At 43.1% G+C, this 20,970-nt stretch overlaps 1 long non-coding RNA gene across 1 annotated transcript; it reads left to right on the top strand.

Moving 5' to 3' along the window:
- Positions 1–5,731: 5,731 nt before the first annotated feature.
- Positions 5,732–6,913, top strand: LOC129525468 (uncharacterized). Its single transcript, XR_008669784.1, has 3 exons — positions 5,732–5,786; positions 5,945–6,025; positions 6,655–6,913. It is a non-coding gene; the product is annotated as an uncharacterized lncRNA (long non-coding RNA).
- Positions 6,914–20,970: the final 14,057 nt, after the last annotated feature.

The raw sequence follows: 20,970 nt of genomic DNA, 5'->3' as shown, positions 1-20,970 counted from the left end.
GGAGATCCCAGAGGCCTGAGGAAATGTGCACATGTGAGTTGCTATCCTGGACCCACTCCTTTCAATAAGCAGTGCCCAATCCCAGCATGTCTGCCCCTTCTCAGAGACTTCCGAGGCCACCAGCATCCTCCCACCTACAGATGTATCCACATCTGATCCCATTTCCTCCAGACTCTAAGGCCAAGAGGTCCTTCCTGCTATCCAGGCCAAGTGTCTCCTGGATCCTCCAACTCCCCACGTCCTGTGGCATGGATGTGGCTTCATAGTCACTGCTCCTCTCTCACCAGTGTTTTCCATCTGACCCTCTTGATCTGCTTTTCCCCTTAGCCTATGAGCATAACTGAGTTTCTACCCCCAATACAATGTCCCCTCATCCTCCAACCTTCCTCTCCCTTCTCCTCTCCCCTCACTTGAGCTTCTGGGTTGCCCTGATTGTCCTCACTTCTCCATGGCCCCTTTACTCTGCAAGCCCTTGCCACCAGCACTATGCTAAACAAGGGCATTTTGAAGAAAAAATAATGAGCCTACATATGGATGTGTGTATGCACATACACATACACATATATTAAAACATATTTAAATTGATGATATCTTGGGAAAAAGTAGAATTCTGTTGGACTTTATTACAACCATAAGTTAGCATTGATTTTATTTTGAAATACACACGGTGGGGACAACGTAATCTTCTTAGTGCTTAGGACCTCTAAAGACCTGCTCTTGCCCTGGAAATTAGGACTTCACTCCCATCATCCACAAACACCACTCTTACCAGGGCCATCAGTAAACAGCTATTTATCAACTCCAGTGGATACTTGGGACCCTTTCTTGGACTCCTCTCCTACATTCAGACTGTTGACCACTCTCCCCTTAAAACTCTCTGCTCTCAAAAAATAAATAAATAAAATAAACATGTATACCTATGTAACAAACCTCCATGATTTGCACATGTACCCCAGAACTTAAAATACAATAATTAAAAAAAAAAAACCTCTCTGCTCTCTTGGCCTCTGTGACTTGGCACTTTCCTGGCTCTCCCCTGACCTCTCTGACCACTTTTCTCTGCCTCCTTCATGGCCTCTTCCCTGATTTCATCCATCAAACATGGTGTATCTCTGTGCTGTGTGCTTGGTTCACTTCTCTTCCTTCTCTGTTTATTGTCTTTGGACCACCTCCTTAACCTCGTAGTTTTAACTGTTATCTCTGGCTCTGGAATCCACATCTGCCAAAGTGTCTGCTGAACTCATACACAAAGATGGGTCTCCAACAAGAAATCTGTATTAGTTTCCTGCAGCTGCCGGAACAAATTACCACATACAGGGTGGCCTAAGACAACAGAAATTTGTTCTCCCACAGTTCTGGAGGGCAGATGTCTAAGCCCCAGGTGTCAGTGGAGCTGAATTTCCTTAGGAGGCTCCTGGGGAGAACGCTTCCTTCTCCGTCCAGCCTCTGGTGGCTGCCAGCAATCCTTGGCTTTCCTGGCTTGTGGTTGTATCACTCCGACCTCCGCTTCCATTTTCACATGGCTTTCTCCTCTGTGTGTCTCAAGTCTTCCTCTATGTGTCTTTCATAAGGGCATCCATCACTGGATTTAGAACCCACCCAGATAATCCAGGATTATCTTTCATCTCAAGACTCTTAATTATATCTGCAAAGCCCTTTTTTTCCAGATAAGGTAAGTTTCATAGGTTCTAGGAATTAGGACTTGGATAATCTTTTGGGAGACCACCATTCAACCCAATACAAGTTCATTATCTTCCCCTAAAATCTGCTTTTCATCTCCACTAAAACCACTGCCCTCTCCAGAGCTTCAGTGACTTGGCCTATACACTTCAAAAGCATCTGAGACTCTGTCTCACTTATTTCCTACTCCAATGAGCCACTGAATGGTGATTATTTTTTCTTTAACCCTGTGTCTCAAACCTGTGCCTCCTTACTGCCTGGCCTGGTCCATGCCCTCCCCATTTCCAACCACCGGAAACATCCCGGCAATGTTCCCTGCCTCTGGTTTGACCACTTGAAGGTCTATCTTCCACTGCAACCAAGTAATATCACACAATTTCTCTGCTTGAAACTCTTCATGCATTCCTATTTTGTACGGCTTAAAGGGACTTCTCCTGGCTTAAAGCCCTTCTCCTGGCTTAAAGGGACTTCTAGAACATTCTGCTAGTACTCCATTAGACTCTTCCTCTGTAACATTCCACTTATCAATTCTAGATTGCTTCCTGGTGGCTGCTTTAACAAGCCGCACAGTTTCCTGTCTCTGTGCCTTTGTTTATGTTGCTGCCTCTTTTTGGAATTTTTTCGCACCTTACTTATGGCATCACCTTCTCCCTGAAACCTTCCTTTAACTCCCAGGAGGAGTGCCCACTCTTGGCACCCAAGATCTGTGGACATTTCTGTCATTACAACCTACCTGTTGCACCCAAAGTATTTGTTTCTGTGTATCTTCCCAAACAAATTCTACCTCATTCCCCTTTGTAACCCTAGTCCTCAGTCCAGGGCCTTATATAGTAGGTGCTTAGTCACTTTTGATATAAATGTAAGTTGAATTGGACAGGAATTCAGCTAAATGTTTTTACTGAGCTAGCAGACTGGGTGTGAGAAGGCAGGACCCAAGGATTGCATGGGTGAAAGAGGACGTGCTGGGGGAAGGTGCGGGATAGGAAGGGTTGAGTGACAGAGGGGAATGGGTACGAGGACACGCCATGGGGAAACTGTGTGTGTGTGTGTGTGTGTGTGTGTGTGTGTGTGTGTGTGTCTGTGTGCATGCGCGCACACGCATGCCCAGGCAGGCTCTGGAGAGAGACGGAGACGGAGAAGGGAAGGTTATAAAATATAAAGAAAGGCCTGGCACGGTGGCTCACACCTGTAATCCCAGCACTTTGGGAGGCTGAGGCGGGTGAATCACAAGGTCAGGAATTCAAGACCAGCCTGACCAACATGGTGAAACTCCGTCTGTACTAAAAATACAAAAATTAGATGGGCATGGTGGCACACACCTATAATCCCAGCTACTCAGGAGGCTAAGGTAGGAGAATTGCTTGAACCTGGGAGGTGGAGGTTGCAGTGAGCTGAGATCGCACCACTGCATTCCAGCCTGAGTGACACAGCAAGACTCCATCTCAAAAAAAAATATATATATATACATATATATTTATATTTTTATATTTTTATGTTTATATATATTTATATATAATTATATAATAAATATATATTATATAATATAAAAATATATTATATATAATATGTATAATATAGATATATAATATATAATATATTTTTATATATATAAAGAAAGAGTAAAGGGAGATAGGAGTGGTGAAGAAAGGGAGGGAAGAGACAGCTGGAAAGAAAGGAGTGAAGGATGGGAAAAATACCCTAGATGAGTTCTGTGGCTATTCACAGAAAGCAGATAGCTACTAATAAGAGAAGCAACAAGGTAGAATTTCCACATTTGGCCTTGCTTGGGATTGGAGCTGGCTTGGGAGATGACCAGGACCTATAAACTCTAGAGGTTTTATTTTTCTTTCTGGAGTTCAGGATTACTATTTTCTTGCCTCTGGACCCTTTCAGGTAAGACTCTTTTATTGCCCTGACAGAATAAAACATAACTGTTTTCAAAAGTGTCCTTCCACTCGGGGAACACCTCCTCCCTGTTTCTCCTGTAAGGTGCTTTCTTTCTGCAGAGAAATCAGCCTCGGCTGAGAGTCCACAGGCCTATGGGAGGCATAATTTGCTAATGGAGGTTGAATAAATAAACCACCCAGAGTAGAGCCGTGAAGCCTGGAGAGTCCGTCATGTTCAGAAGCCTGCTGGCTGAAGAGCCCTCTTTCTCCCAAGTGGCATCTTAAGGGGCCCAAACAGGAAAACCCCAACAATTGGAGGAACACAGAGCCTTGCCTGGCATTGGCAGTTGGAACTAGTCTAACTAGTTGCTCTTTGGCAGCTGAAGGGAAGGAAAAGGCCAAGCTTCTGACCTGCTCAGCCTGGCCTCAGCCTGTCACTGCTGTGCCCCCAGCCCCCACAGGCATGCAGGAGGAACTAGCAGGGCGCTGGGGGCACACTGGCCACTGGAGTCAGCCTCGCTCCTGCTCATGTTTCGTTTACTCTAAGAAGCTTGATTTTGAGGGCCAACCCCGTGCAGAGATTATGCAAGGCACCCAAATACAAACATGCATAATACTCAGGTCTTGCCCTTGAGAAGGGCACAGGATGGTAGAGGAAACAGATTGCCTGTCATATTTGCACAGATAAGTGCTTCATGTGAAATACACTCAGGATGCTATGGTGCCTGCGAGGAGCACCTGCTCCAGCTTCCACCACACAGTCTCAACAGAGCATTTCAGGCCAAAGGGACCCAGCGGGGAGAGGCCCAAACAAGTGTGAGCTGCTGGAAGAAATCAGGTGCCACCCAAGGGTGAGATGAAAGAAGTGGACGACATCCTGAGAGGATGTTCATAACTTCTTAGCCACAGCAGTTTGCTTTCTTCTGAACTTTCTCTTCTACTCTGAGCTTTGAAAGATATGAGTTTGAGGGGTAGAGAAGAATGATGAGAAGGAAGAGCTCTTCCCTAAGCCTTGCTGTCCGAGTCCCCGGTCACTGCCATTGCAAGGCCTTTGAAAGAGGATGGTGCCCTCTGGGAGCTCAGAGAGGCAGACTGGGCACCAGAACATGAGGCGCTATGTGAGGTGCCCTGGCAGACGTGGGGACAGAGGGTTGACCAAGGTGCACAGGAGGCTCACAGCTCCGGGGGAGGGCGGGAGACACTCTCACTTCATTCTCAACTTCCAGCTGACCAAGCCGATATAAAATTATTTACTTTCCCTCCCGCGATTGCTGCTTCCTTCAAACATATTGGTTGTTTTATCTCCTGGGTGTAGCAGAGTTGGAACATTCTGTCTTGGCAGAATGCCTCTTTTTGGAGAGAGTTCAGAAGGAGCTGCCCTTTTTGGCCTAGAGCAAGCTGAACCGGAAGTGGGTGCTGTCAAAGTCCAGGTACTTTCTGGTTGCCACCACCTTCAGAGGGAGGCTGGACTGGTCGAGATCAGAGAAGAACCAGCAGTCACAGGTCCTGAAGAAGGGAAACACAAATTCTGCTTTGGACTTGACAAAATTGGATATTTAAGATGAGTTGTTTGCAGGTTCTTATTGAAAAACAGTTTCCACATATCAGGTCCCTTCATACAGGTGTTTAAAAGTATAGATGAGTTGCTTTATCACAATAAAAGAAATTGCACCACCAGGCCTGTTGTTTGTCTTGCTTCTGGGTATTAATGGTAGGATTTTTCAGGCCTCTGAGAAGGGGGTTAGACCCCAGAGAGTGAGTCTTACAACTCAGCAGTGGTTCCCTTCAACTTTCAGAATAAATTTCAACTCCCCTACTTTTCCCAACCCCCTGGCACCACATATGGCCCAACCCCCTGGCACCACATATGGCCTGTGTCTGTAAATCCACTAAAAAAGATTTTCTTTTAACAAAAATCAAGAGACAGTTTCAGGAAACAGTTTGTAAACCAAGGAGAAGAAGTCTTTGGTACAAAACGAAAGTGCATTAAAAGAGATAAAAAAGAGGGGTTATCTATTATAAAAAAAGTTTTTGCCCAGGTTCCCATTCTGGTTCGCTTATGCAAAACAAGGATGCAAACTTGCTTAGTTTTGATTGGCTGATGCCTGCTGAGTTCTGATTGATCAACACTTGTAGAATTCTGATTGGTCAATTCAGGTCTGTTGGTTGATCCGGGTGACCATGAACGGAGACAGACAGTTATGAAAGCCCCAAAGTTAAGTGAGTCTGGGAGTTTTCTGATAATGCAGACTACATATGTGACCTCTAGTCAGCAAATGGCCACTTGGCTCTATTTTGAATTTAGGCTCAGTTAGCCACTGAGGCATCATCTTGAAGGACTGACTCTTTCAGGGTTCCCACCTGCTTTTCATTTTTAGGGAGAAAAACGGTTATCCAAAATTAAGCCATGGACGAACTGCATTTCCCATCTTTGCAGCTTGAATGAAACAAATCATGAGGTATGACTTGTTTCAAGTGAGAACTTGAAGCCCAGCCCTGACCTTCCCCTCATATTCATGCTCTGTGGGTGTCCTAACAGTCACCCCTGCCTCCTGCTCATCTGTCAGCTGGCCCCACCCCATGCAACCTGGCCTTCCAAAAGCAGACAGAAATGAATCCTTATCATTTGCTTCTTAAATATGCCAGGTCTTCCACTCACCCCTTTTTTTTTCCTGATGGTCAGCACACCTGGCCTCATAGACTGTCCTGCCACAACTGTCCTGAGGTATAACCAGTATGCACCTGAAATTATGACCTTCTGAAATGAACTTACAACCTTTCTCACTTGAAAAACTGGCTACTTATGACAGATTCTTTTTCCCAATTGTGTAACCCTCCCTGGACCAGCACACTCTTTTGTCACCTTGCTGGTTTCTTTGCTAGCAAGAAAATATGCTTCAGCATGTGCTTAAGATCAACTGGTCTAAGACATATCCTGTTTTGGGAAGCCCCTGCCCTCCAGGCACACTCTTCTCTGAAGATTTTCTGTCTCCTTCTGGCCAGTCCCTGCCCCCAGGCATTTTCACATGCGAGGAGGACTGGTAAGTCCCTAGACCCACGCCCTGCTCACTCCAATTTGTCTTTCAAGATTCAGCTGAAGATCATCTCCTACTGAGAAGCCTCTCCTGATGGACTCTTCCCCAGTTCCTGATTTTTTCCATTCCTCTCTCCATATCAGAGAGGCTCCTCCTCCATGCTGCCATGGTCACCTTGTTAACATCCATCAGTGGACACCATAAAACAACGTATTTTTGAAAACTTGCTAAGCTTTGTAATTTAATTGTGAAATGCATGGGAAATATTTGTAGCTAACATTTAGTTGAGTGCTTACTACGCACCGTGTCCCATTCCAGAACTTTACACAAATTATCTCATTAAAGTTTTTTAAAAGCCCTACTCTATTGGTGCCTACTCCAAAGAAAAAACATATTTTCCTCTGTTCTTACACCACGACAATGAACACAGAAGATTTCCGTGACCAAATGTATGGGGGTTTCTCCCCACACACCAAGAAAGCAAGCAATTCTGCAGCAGACATCATCTGGGTGTCCTCCAGTTCAATTTAATTCTAGCATTATGTGCCTGGAGATAGTGTCAGCAACCACAGGTTGAGGGCTCAGTCCCACAAGAGCACCCCCTCCTTCCCACCAGTCACAAGTCTGGGCTTCTAGAACTACTCATCAACTGGCTCCAAGTTGGGGTTACCACAACCCCCTCTTTGGGTTCAATTAATTTGCTAGAGTGGCTCATAGAACTCAGGGAAACACATTTACTGGTTTATTACAAAGGATATTTTAAAGGATACAAATGAACAGCCAGATGAAGAGATACACAGGGTGGAGTCTGGAAAGATCCTGAGTGTAGGAGCATCTGTCCCCGTGGAGCTGGGGTGCACTCCCCTCTCAGCTCGTGCATGAGTTCTTGTTCACCTTCCTATAAGCCTCTACCTATTTATTTTTCTGGAAGTTTCCCAAACCCTGTCTTCTTGGGTCTTTTGTGGAGACTTCATTGAGTAGGCATGATTGACAACCAGGTAGAAATGCTATTGGAACAAAAGAGTATGGTCTCATGCTAACAGACTGAGTGGGGAAACCCAGCAAGGCCTGTTTGTTCAGATTCTTCTCGGCCTCTGCGTGCAGCATTCCTTCCTTCTGGGCATGGGGCAGGACCCCTTCTGAAATGAGGATCTTATGGTTTACAATCAGACAAGTAGGTCAGGAAAATTTCTTCATGGCCAGCTCCAAGACAGAAAAGTGAGGGAAGATGAAAGGAGGAAAGGAGGGCAGGAGAAAGTCAGAGAGAGAGAGAGAGAGTCTGTTTTCTGAGGCCTTCTTCTGAGGCCTAAAGCACTCCAACATTATAGCAAAAGACTGCAACAAGGGCTTTAGGAGTTATGAGCCAGGGACCACGGATGAAAACCAGAGTATATATATGTCATAATACCACACTTACCACATAGCCCATTCATTTCATCATGGCTGTCAGAGCTCTAATTTTGTTTCGATGTCTACTGGTCTTCCTCAAGGAAAGATAACTCCCAACTCTAAGAGAAATTAGATCACAGTAATTGGTTAATTACTGTGATCTAATTTCTCTTAGAGTGATTAGGTTCAGCATGGACATTTCATACAATTCTGGTCAGTGAGCGATGAAGAGAAGTTTAATGGTTAGAGGAAGGTGAGGCACTTTTTGAAAGTTTCTTGATGGCAGAGACCTTGGTAAATACTTTTGCAAGCAGGAGGGGAACTAGCTGGGAATAAGGAGACAGGAAGAAAATGTCAGAAGCAAGAAATAAAAAATATTTGAGTCCTTGAGTCCATTGATTATTGGAGTAACCAACCAAGGTGTGTATCACAATTTCTTTGTATGTGAGAAGATATATTTTCCTTATTGCTTAAGTAGAAATATTAGTGACCTCTTAATCACTGCAAAATTCATTAGAATGCTTTATTATTATTTTATATTATCATTTTACACATGAGGTAATTGAAACTGAAAGAGCTTAAGTAAGTAATTTACGCAAGATCAACTGCTTGTAAAATGTTACTCTGGTTCTAGGACTTTTAAGCACCTCACAATGCTCCCTCTCTGAGAAAGGGGCCTGATCTTGCTCAGTTTTTTAATCCTTGCTTCTAGCACAGTGTCTGGAATATAATTAGTGTTCAATAAATACTTTTTAAATATGTGAGTGCTTATGTGATCTGAATTTTTGTAGATATCCTTTCCTTTTGTTTTTTGAGATGGAATTTTGCTCTTGTCACCCAGGTTGGAGTGCAATGGCACGATCTTGGCTCATTACAACCTTTGCCTCCAAGGTTCAAGCGATTCTCCTGCCCTAGCCTCCGAAGTAGGTGGGATTACAGGCATATGCCACCACACCTGGCTAATTTTGTATTTTTAGTAGAGATGGGGTTTCTCCATGTTGGTCAGGCTGGTCTCAAACTCCCAACCTCAGGTGATCTGCCCACCTCAGCCTCCGAAAGTGCTGGGATCACAGGCATAAGCCACCGCACCCGGCCTGTAGATATCATTTCCTTAACATCACTCAATAGGCTGATATTCTCTGTACAGAAAAATATATTTCATTTGGATCCTGAAACACTCCAACTGGATACCCTGAAGAAAGAAGTATTTCAAATACGGAAGCAATGTAACTGTATTACAAACAGAATAATAATGAAAATAACCCCCATAGCCTCTCCAGTCTAACATAATTGCCATTACAAGGGGTTCCCTTTCAGCCCACTTTGTATGCATACTGGGCAATTCAGTAGACACATAAAACACACTTGATAAAAGTTAATATCCATTTCTAATTTTATAAAAATTGTGGCAAACTAGAAAAGAGAATACTTTTCTAGCCTTATAAAGTATATCCCTCAAAAAATTACTGCTTTTAATTTAATGTTGAAAATATGAAAATAGTTTTCCCTTAAGTTTAGGATCAAGACCATCTCTGCTTCACTACTTCTACTCATCATTATATTGAAAAATCCTATCTAGTGGATTAACACAAGAATAATAAAGTTGAAAAGACAGGAAAAAAAAGGAACAAAGCTATTATTATTCACGGGCAATTTTACTATCTACAAAAAAGACAAGGCCAAGAGAGTCTACAGAAACACTATTAGCACTAATAAAAACTGTCTGCCAGGTTGCTAGATCAATATACACATTGTAATCCAATATATCTGCACCAATTAGAAAAGGTAATTTTTAAAAACACCATCTTCAACAGCAACAAAATCTATAAGGCTCGTATGCATAAAACCCACAACAAGAGTTAAGCAAGACCCCTGTAAAGAAAATTATCAGAATTTACTGAAAACCATTTAAAAAGACCTAAATAAGTGAAGAAATATGACAAACTTATGAAGTTAGATTATTATAAGATTTCCAATCCTTCCCGAGTTAAACTATGAATTTTACACGAAGAAGAACGAAGAGGGAACTCGACTTACTAAGTACTGATACTTGATATAAAGTTATATTACTTAAGATTTCAAAAGTATCATGTAGACCAGGGCTTCTCAAACTTTCATGCTCCAACTATGACTCTGGTGGAGATCTTGTGAACCACAGATCCTTTATTAAGAAGGTCTGGGGTGGGGCTTGAGATCTAACAAGCTGCCAGGTGATGCTGGTGCTGCTGGTTCATGGACCACACTTTGAGAAACAAGGGTATAAATAATTAAAAGAACATAAGACGGAGCTCAGAAGCAAACCCATGCATTTATGAAAGCCGGCTATATGATAAAGATGTTATAGCAGATTGGTAGGAAAGTGAACTATTTAATACTTTTGGCCCAATATCCTGAAAAAGGAGGAGCAGGAGTGTCAGAGCGAGAGATTCTATGTAGCCGGCTTTGAAGATAGAGGGAGAGGCCACAAGCCAGGAAATGTAGGCATCCAGAAGCTGAAAAAGCAAGGAAATTGATTCCCCACAGGAATGCAGCCCAGCCCACATCTTGATTTTAAGCCAGTGTAAGCCAAGTCAGACTTCTGACCTCCAGAACTAGAAGATAATACATTTTCTGATTTAGTCACTAAGTTTGTGGTAATTTGTCAAAGTAGCATGAAGAAACTAGTACACCATATAATAAAAGGTGCCATAAAACAAAGCAAAAAGAGAAGCCACAGGTGGGAAGAATTTTGCAAAGCATATAGCCGACAAAGGATTTGAATACAAAAATTCAAGACAAACTACAAATTAATAAAATAAGACAAGTGACCCACTAGAAAAGAGGCAAAAGATATATACAGAATTCACACAGAAGGAAACCTCTGTGTTGGCCAAGAGAAATAAGAAGAGATATACAACCTCACCAACAATCTTGGGAATAAAAATTAGAACAACAGTGAGATACAATTTTCAATTTTTGATAATGTCCAAGTGTTGAGATTGTAGAACAATAGTAACTTTCACAAAATACTGACAAGAGTAGATGTTTTTGCAGTGACTTTGGAGACAGCAACTTGGCAATTTAGTAAACTTGAAGGCACTCCTACTCCATGACTGACAATCCCATTCGTCGGTATTTCACTAGATACTCTCATATGTGTACTTGGAGAAACTGACAAAACTGATCATTAAGGGATTTTTGTAATATTTAACAGTTGGAAATAAACTAAATATCCTTCAGTGGGAGAATAGATAAGTAAATTGTGGTATAGTCTTGCAATGGAATGCTATACAGCAATTAAAATAAATGAACCAGCACTACCTCTCTTACCTATGTATGTAATTATCCCCTGACTGGTTCCCCTATTTTGTGTCTTCCCCATTTTTGTACCACTGGCAGATCTTTGAAAATCTGATCATGCCTCTACTTTAATTAAAAATGCTCCAGTGGATTCCTTAAAGAACTAAAAATAGATCTACTATTTGATCCAGCAATGTCACTACTGGATATCTACCCAAAGGAAAAGAAGTCATTCTAGGAAAAAGACACATGGACATGTATGTTTATTTCAGCCCAGTTCACAGTTGCAAAGACATGGAACCAACCTAAGTGCCCATCGACCAATGAGTGGATAAAGACCAATGAGTAGCTAAAGAAAATGTGGTAGATATATACCATGGAATACTACTCAGCCATAAAAAGGAACAAAATAATGTTTTTTTGCAGCAACTTGGATGAAGCTGAAGGCCACTATTCTAAGTGAAGTAACTCGGGAATGGAAAGCCAAACACTATATGTTCTCACTTATAAGTGAAAGCTAAGCTATGAATATGCACAGGCATACAGAGTGGTATACTGGACATTGAAGAGTCAGAAGTGGGAAGGTGGAAGGGGTGTGGGATAAAAAACTACATATTAGGGACAATGTACACTACGTGGGTGACAGGAGCACTAAAATCTCAGAATTCACCACTATAGAATTCATCTATGTAACCAAAAACTACTTGCACCCCAAAAGCTGTTGAAATAAAAAAATTAAATTTGTAATGCATTTTTATGTTCCAGTGAGTTTTTGAAAATGGTTTTATTGAGGTATAATTGATATACAATAAACTGAATATATTTAAAGCATACAATTTGATAAGTCTGGGCACATGGATAAGCTTGTGAAACAGAACCATGATCAAGACAGTGCACATATCCCTCACACCAAAAGTTTCCTGGTGCCCCTTTTAGTCCCTCACCCCAGCACTCCCTTCCCACCTGCCCCCAAGTATCATGAATCTGCTGTCACTTTAGAGCAGTTTGCATTTTCTAGCATTTTAAACATATGGAATCACTGAGTATATACTCTTTTATTTGGGTCCTTTCACTCAACAGAGCTATTTTGAGATTCATCTATGTTGAAGTGTGCTTCATTCCTTTATATTGCCCAGTAGAATTCCATGGTATGTACTTGCCACAATTTGTTTATCCATTCACCTGTTCATGGACATCTGGGTTGTTTTCAGTTTTGTGTTGTCTTTGAGACAAAGTCTCATTCTGTCGCCCAGGCTGGAGTACAGTGGTGCCATCACAGCTCACTGCACCCTCAAATTTCTGGACTCAAGTGATCCTCAGCCTCCCAAGTAGTTGGGACCGCAGGCATGTGCACCACACCTGGCTAATATTTTAGTTTTTGTAGAAATAGGGTCTCCCTGTGTTGCCCAGATTGGTCTCAAACTCCTGGGCTCAAGCAATCCTTCTGCCTTGGCCTCCCAAAGTGCTGGGATTACAGGTGTGAGCCATCACGCCCAGCCCTCAGTCTTTTACTATTACAAATAAAGCTGCCATGAACACTCAACTACAAGTCTCTGTGTACACATATGCCTTTTTTCCTCTTAGGTAAATCCATCAAAGTGGAATGGCTGGATTAAATGGCAGGTATATGTTTAACTTTTAAGAAACTGTTGTAGCCGTTGTCCCATTTTACAGACCCTCTCCCCTAGAAGGCTTCCATAGGTTTTAAGAATGAGATTACAATGATCTGGGGCACTTGTCAGGCATTCAGATTTTCAGTCCACTCCCATGAGAAAAATCTGATTCACTAGGTTGTGAGGGGGCTGGGAATCGGAGTGTTTAACAGCAGGTACCCCAGATGATTACTGGAGCTGGTGGGTTGTGAAACATCACCCTAGGGGATACAGTCTTAACTCCCAGGTGATTTTTGGAGCAAGTGAGTTATGAAAAAATACTCTAGGGAATACAGTCTTAACTCCAGAGCTGGGTTTACACGCCATTCAGGATCTTGCTCCTGTCTAGTTTCCCAGCCCAGTGCTCCCTACTTCAGCGTTATTAAACTGTACCCTGTTCTTTGTATGACCGACTCTCATCCGTCCAGTGCTTACTGAGTGTAGTGGGTCTAATAGTGACCCCACAAAAGATATGTCCATGTCCTAACCCTCAGAACCTGTGAATGTGATCTTCTTTGGAAAAGAGACCTTAGTAGAGGTAATTAAGTTAAGGAGCCTAAAATGAGATTATTCTGGATTTAGGGTGAGCTCTAAATTCGGTACCAGTTGTCCTTTTAAGAGAAAGGAGGACAGAGACACAGAGGAGAAGCCCATGTGAAAACAGAGACGACATGGAGTGATGCTGCCCCAGGCCAGGGAATGCCAGGGGCCTCCAAACACTGGAAGAGGCCAAGAAGGATTCTCCCGAGAGCCTTCAGAGGAGGTGTGGCTCTGCCCACGCTGTGATCATGGACTGCGGACCTCCAGAACTCTACATTTCTGTTGTTGTTTTAAGCCACACAACTTTCAGTTATTTTTTACAGCAGTGAGGATTTAAAGATTAAAAGGTGTAGATCCCACTCCTGAAGAGTGTAAAAGTAGAAAAATGAACCAACAGGGAACAATTACATTAAATTAAGATAATTACTATGACAGGGTATATTTAGTAAGGAGAGTGATGGCAAATGTTGCCCAAGGGAGGTGGCTGTGTCCTGCCCTCTCCTTTCCCCCTCCACTTTACCCCGCTCTGTGGTTCATGTTGCCTATCTCAGTAAGTGGTATCCTCACTGCAAATCACACAAGCCAGAAATCTAGGAGTCACTCTGATATCTCACCCCCGGCCACGGGCCCCATGACTTCTGTCACCAAACCCCTAATAATGACATTTATTTCCTTAATATTTCTAAGAATTCCCTTCTCTCCCCTCCATAGCCACCACCATAGTCCAAGCTCCATCATCTCTGACCAGAGCAGTCCCTCCTAACAGGTCCACTGTGCATCACGCTGTGCATTAAACACGCTCATGGAATCACATGGCTCTCAGGAGAGAGGGTAAACCTCATAAGTGGACTCAAGGCCCTGCTGGTCTAGCCCTGCAGGCTGCTTCTCCTCCCCACTGATTCCCTGTGGTCCACCCACTGCCACTCTGGTCTGCCTTAGTCCTGTGCTTTCCAGCTCTTTTCACAGCTGGCCTATTCTGCAGCTGTTCTCTGCATGAAAGAGCTATAACCCTACTGCACCTAGGTGACTGCTACTGCCTCAGCCATCGTCCCTATGGAAGCCCTCCTCCACTTCCTGTCAAAGTCACAGCTTCTTATTTTAATCCCCGAGAGAGCTGTGTGCCTCCCAGTCACAGTTGCAATTTACATTGGCCTGTGTGATTATTGCACTGAAGTAGGCTTTCCCCAGCCCACGAGATCCTTGGGCACAGGACTGTGACCTTTTTAACTCACTTTTGTGTCTCTAAGGCACAGCCTGGTGGCTAATACATAGTAACTACTCAGTTCACATCTGTGGAATTAATGAAGAAATTGCCCATTGTTTATAATAGCAAAAAATTGAGGACAATTTACTGAGAACAAATTAAATAAATTATATCTATCTGTGCTATGTAGTACTATGCAGCACTTTCAAAAATAATGAGGTACACCTGTACTTACTGATGTGGAACATTGGCTATGATAGATTTCGAGTAAAAAAACAAAAAATGAAAAGAGCAAGTTGCAGAACAATTCTTAGGGTAAAACAGTGTTTTAAAATTAAAGCAATGATTTAAAATTTTTTAAAAAAATGTTTGACCTGGCATAGATGAAGGTATGGAAGGACAACATCAGTTAATACTTAGTGCTAGGCAGCGGGACTGGGAGAATCAGAGAAGCAATGGACACGAATTTGATAAAGAACTTACACAATTTTGCAGTGTTTGGACTTTTTCTTTTTACAAGCATATATCATTTTGATAATTCAAGACATGCTTTTAAAGATTGCCAAGAAGACAAGAAATGACTCAAGGAAGGGAGGCACATTCCCTGTCACGCACCACCACCTCCTTTCCTGCCCTCCAACCCCATACATGCTTGACCTTACCCGCTTGGCATAGACCTGCACCCCAACCTTCTCACCTGTATCCCTGCCCTCTCGCCTTCACTTCTGCCCTCTCACCTGAGCTGGTGTCCTCTCACCTGTGCTTATATCCTGTGGTTTGCGTGTCACCTATCCCAATAAGCAGCACTTATGTTCCCGATAAATACCACCTTCCTAGATTGTGTGGTTCTTTTGCAAGGTTCAGAAAGGTGAGGCTGTTGGAAAGGCAGTTAACCTCAAGTAAATTCCTGTTAGTGACTTTACCTCCCTAATTGCAATATTAGCTTTCTGAGAAGGAAAGGAACTAACATATTCAAAAATTAAACTCCTAATACCTAGCAGGCATGCCTACTTATAGCTCATCAAATCCCCAAAGGAACCTTGTGAGTAGGTATTCTCATCTCCATTTTACAGACCTGTGGCACCAAGAGCTTGCCACTTGGCCAGTGTCTCACATCAAGGACTCAAACAGAGCTCTGACTGGCTCTCCATGCCAAACTTTCTGTGCCACAGCATTGGGATGGTGGGGGGGCATGATTGCACCATACTGCCCATGGATTTCCTAGCTCATTTCCTCCAAGATAATAAATGCTGTATAAATGTTTGTATTATGAGGAAAGTAGTTTATCCTTCACCCAGCATGTCCATTAAATAGTCTTTGTATTCATTTTCTGTTAAAGCTTGATCTCCCCAAAGCTTAAAATAGGATTGAAAACGTGCAGTGTTTGACCTATTTTCAGCCATTAGCATAATTTATCAAATTAGAGAACTGAGAAGCAACGACCCTGAAGAGGAGCCAGTGCAAGCAGTCTTGGGGTGGGGAGGCCAGGAGTCCCAGGGACACAGGGTCTCAGGAGCAGTAGAGGAAGAGAAAGGAGGAGCGCTGACAATGTCTCAGAAGTCGAGGTGGGAAAGAGCAAAGAGGAGCCCCACCTCTTTCTCAGCAGAGTTGGAAAGAGTTGCAGACTTCATGGAGGCCACCTGGACTCGGGCCCCCGCTCTGCTGCTCACTGGCTGCGAAGCTGGGTCAGACTCGTTTATCACTTGAGCCTCAGTTTCCTCATCTGAAAACTGTGAGCTGCGACTCATCTCACCAGGGTGACAACATTAATTTTAATGAGGTAATGTATGCGAATCCTGCCTGTATAGAACGAAAACAGTAAGACATTTACAATGTTCCATATGGCCGTTCTACTGACATGACTTTGTCTTCTTTACTTTGGATTCAAAATTCTCAGTCTGAAAGACGGGATGTTACAAAATTGCATTAAATGCTTCAGAGGCAGGGATCATCTTTACATTCCCCCATCTCCTAGGATCCAGAATGGTGTCTTGCACATAACAGGTGCTCAGAGGGTATCTGCCAAATAAATGATGAATGAAAGAATTTAGCTCACAACTACTACTTAAACAGTGGCCCTTTAGCAGTAATGATTTTTACTGTCTTGCTCCCTGGCCCTCCTCCCAGGGTGTCTTCATGTGCTAATTCATGTGCTAATTCCACAGCAGCCATTTGGGAATGATTAGAATAGGTGGGAGGAGATATTAGGAATGGGGCACGTGTGGCCAGAGAGTCCAGGTGAACAACAGGAAGAAGAGGCCCCTAATCAGCTGTTTGCTGAGCATCAAAGACCTGGGGTGGAGCAAAAGGAGTCAAGTGAAAGAGTGAGACTAGGGAAGAATGCAATGATCTGATGATAAGTGAGAAGCAGCCTTCAAACTATTAAAAAAAAAAAAAGCAAAAGTAACAAATGAAAATAACAATGGATCTTAATTAAATGATTATTTTAAACACATAATGCATATACACACCCAAGTTGTACTTACAGGCACTCCAGTTGGTGAGATATATCTAAGGAAAATAGATTCTGCTTGATATTTGGTGGGCTTAAAATAAAATGTTTCATGTGTGTGCGTGTGTGCACGCACATGTGTCCTTTCTCCATGTCCCAGTAAACACTGTACTATGCTTCCCTCCATAGGTGTTGATACATAACACTGTTCATTTTCAGCTGCAGCTCTTGATTGCTTTTGGCAGCAAGACCACTGCTCCAGGTCCACATGAGAGAGTGACTTGGTAGAAGATTAAGATGGATTCTTGAATGGTGGTCCCCAAAAGATGTGTGCATTATCTATGTCTCAATCCCTAGAATTTGTAAATGTTACCTGGTTTGGAAAAAGGATCTTTGCAGTTGTAATTAAACTAAGACTCTTGGGATGAAATCATCCTGGATATTCAGTGGGCCCTACATCCAATGGCCAGTGTCCTTATAATATCAGGGCAGAGGGATGTTTGAGACAGACGGAAGAGGAGAAGGCCATGTAAAGACAGAGGCAGAAATGGGATTGATGTGTCTACAACCAAGGAATGCCAAGGATTGCCCCAGTCACTAGAAGCTAGGAGAGAGGCATGGAATAGATTCTTCCCAAGAGCCTCAGAAGGGAGTGTGGCCCTGCTAACACTATGATTTCAGACTTCTGGACTGCAGAACTGCAAGAGTTCTATTGTTTTTGTTTTGTTTGAGACGGAGTTTCATTCTTGTTGCCCAGGCTGGAGTGCAATGGCAAAATTTTGGCTCACTGCAGCCTCCACCTCCCCAGTTCAAGCAATTCTCCTGCCTCAGCCTCCCGAGTAGCTGGGATTACAGGCATGCACCACCACACCTGGCTAATTTTGTATTTTTAGTAGAGACAGGGTTTCTCCATGTTGGTCCAGCTGGTCTCGAACTCCCGACCTCAGGTGATCCACCCGCCTCGGCTTCCCAAAGTGCTGGGATTACAAGTGTGAGCCACCATGCCTGGCAAGTTCCACTGTCTTTTTTTTTTTTTTTTTTGGCAGAGTTTCACTCTTGTTGCCCAGGCTGGAATGCAGTGGTGCAATCTTGGCTCACTGCAACCTCCACCTTCCAGTTTCAAGCTATTCTCCTGCCTCAGCCTCCCAAGTAGCTGAGATTACAGGTACCCGCCACCACACCTGGCTAATTTTTGTATTTTTAGTAGAGACGGGGTTTCACCATGCTGACCAGGTTGGTCTCAAACTCCTGACCTCATGATCCGCTCACCTCGGCCTCCCAAAGTGCTGGGATTACAGGCGTGAGCCACTGCGCCCAGCTGAGTTCTATTGTTTTAAGTCACCCATTGGGATAATTTGTTCCAACAGTCCTACAAAACTGGTACAATTCTGAAATGCTATCTTCTTACAAATGTTCAACGTGAAGAATTTCACATAAACACGCAAACCTAAATTCAAACTCCCATGGTGAAAAGCCCCCAGGGAAGTCTTAGCCAGCTTCTCTGTGCTCAACAAGTCTCACAGAGTATGTGCCCAGTGCTCCCTAGGCTCCTTGACTCCTGCATCAGAGCTTTGCCCCCTTTGTAGTATTACAGATCCTGTATAACCTTCCCCAGAAGACGTGCTCTATGGAGCCCCCCGCCCAACACCAGCTCTTAGAGAAGTTTAGCACAGTTTCTCTCCTGCCCAAGCTTAAGGGCTCTAGGGCTTCAGGAAAGTCTTAAGACGTGCCTAAAATTCTCGTAATGAGGATATGTTGATTCTGGTCCTGGGAGTGGAGGGACTGTCTTTGTAGTACTGTGCTTATGCCACAGTGTCTCACCACTATGAAGTGCTAGTTAACTGCATACTCACTGACTAAAGCTCATATATATCCCCTATGAGACCTGCCTGGGCAAACTGTGAAAGGAATGAAATCATCTAATTTCCTCATCTCCAAATCCTCCCACACCCTTAGATACCCAGGGCCTCTGTGCTGCTCTGATCTCTCTGTGGGGCCCATTTTGCTGCTCCTCTGACTCCACCCACAAAATGAACTTGTGCCATGCCCATTGGTCTAGAGTTTTCTCTAATGCTAAGGGACAGTTATAATTAATGCATTAATTAAGTCAGTTCAGGAGTTTGACAAATTTATCATGATAAAAATCAGATGGAGAAATGTGGGCTGGACAGTCAGTGTATCCATGGGTAGATTCATAGGTGGCTGAAGGCCCTTATCCAGTAATAAACCCCTGGCCTTCTGAAGGGAGGATCCTTGCCCTTGGACCAATCCTATTCAATATTTTAATCAATGATTTGAATAAAGTCAAAGCAGCAAGTTTATCTGCTTTGCAAACAATCCAACTCCGAGCAATGTAGAAAACATATTTGTTAACATACTCAGTTAAAATCATGAAATGATGGACTGTAATGAATACCTCAAAATTAATGTGACGTCTTTCACTTAGTTTCAAAAAATAAGCCTCGAAAGTAAAAGATGGGTTAACAGCACTCATGAGAGAGAAGAATTAATAACTTTAAGTTTATTTAAGCTCAATAAGAGTCAACAGTATAAAAAGAGGGTTTGGTTTTTTGGTTTTGGTTTTGTTTTGTTTTGTTTTGTTTTGTTTTTGAGACAGAGTTTCACTCTGTCACCCATGTTGGAGTGCAGTGGCTCAATCTCAGCTCACTGTAACCTCTGACTCCCGGGTTCAAGAGATTCTCCTGCCTCCACCTCCCAAGTAGCTGGGATTACAGGGGTATGCCACTACACCCGGCTACTTTTTGTATTTTTTAGTAGAGATGGGGTTTCACCATGTTGGTCAGGCTGGTCTCAAACTCCTGACCTCAAATGATCCACCCTCCTCGGCCTCCCAAAGTGCTGGGATTACAAGCATGAGCCACTTCAGCCAGCCTACAAAGAATTTTTTTAAAAAAGACATAAACATAGATTGCATTTCTAGAATGTATAGACTCCAGATGAAGGGTGGTGATAGCTCTGGAATGCTCTGCCCTGGTAGAACAGAACTGCAATTGAGAGTGTGGTTTGTGTTTCATGGTTGAAGGGAGATGTTGACTAGTTGGCAGGTATTGAGAGAGACATGTCAGGTTAATGAAGAGTTTAATAGCATCATCACCTGAGCAAAGTTGATTTTTAATCCAGAGAAGAAAAGATTCAGGCAAATATGTTATCTATCTATCTGAAGAATCATCTACATAGAAGGGGTGTGGGTAGGGGTGGGGTGGCAGGTTGAAATCCTGTGTATTTTCAGAGAGGGAAACAAAGACCAAAAAAAAAAAAAAATCTGAAAGGACCAGATTTGAGTCTATTTCCAGGAATCAGAGGTGTCCAGCAAGAGTGGTCTGCCTTGTGAAGGGTGATGATCCCATCCTTGGAAATATTCAAGCAAAACTATTATCCCAGTGATCTCCAGGATGGGCTAGACTGGATTCACTGGCTAGCTGGGTTCCTCTTCCACCTTCATCACTGTGTGTGTCTCCCCTTAGAAGCCATGTGGTTGGTCAAAAAGGATAACTTTTCCAGACCAAGGATGGCCATTCTTTGTTAAAGAGTCTCAAGTGGCATTGTTCCTAGCTGGAATCTCTAAATAAGTTCTCCAAGTTCATTTGAATGAGTCTCTTAAATAATGATGCATTACTTGTACAGAGGATTTTTTTTAGGATTATTTTGGTCTCAGGTGACAAATATCCAACTCAAATAAGCCTAGGGAAAAAATCAATATGCCAGAATATTGATTGGTCTCAGACACAATCATCCATCTCCATCTCTGAATTTCTTCTTCCTCCATTCAAAACCCAGGGCTGCAAAGAGCTTGAGGATGACTTCATCCCAGCTAATAGCCCAAGAGAAAGAG

This window comes from Gorilla gorilla, chromosome 1 (genome assembly GCF_029281585.2).
Source record: "Gorilla gorilla gorilla isolate KB3781 chromosome 1, NHGRI_mGorGor1-v2.1_pri, whole genome shotgun sequence".
Taxonomy (NCBI): domain Eukaryota; kingdom Metazoa; phylum Chordata; class Mammalia; order Primates; family Hominidae; genus Gorilla; species Gorilla gorilla.
The sequence above is the reverse complement of the archived record's forward strand: the minus strand, read 5'-3'. Positions and strand labels throughout refer to the sequence as shown.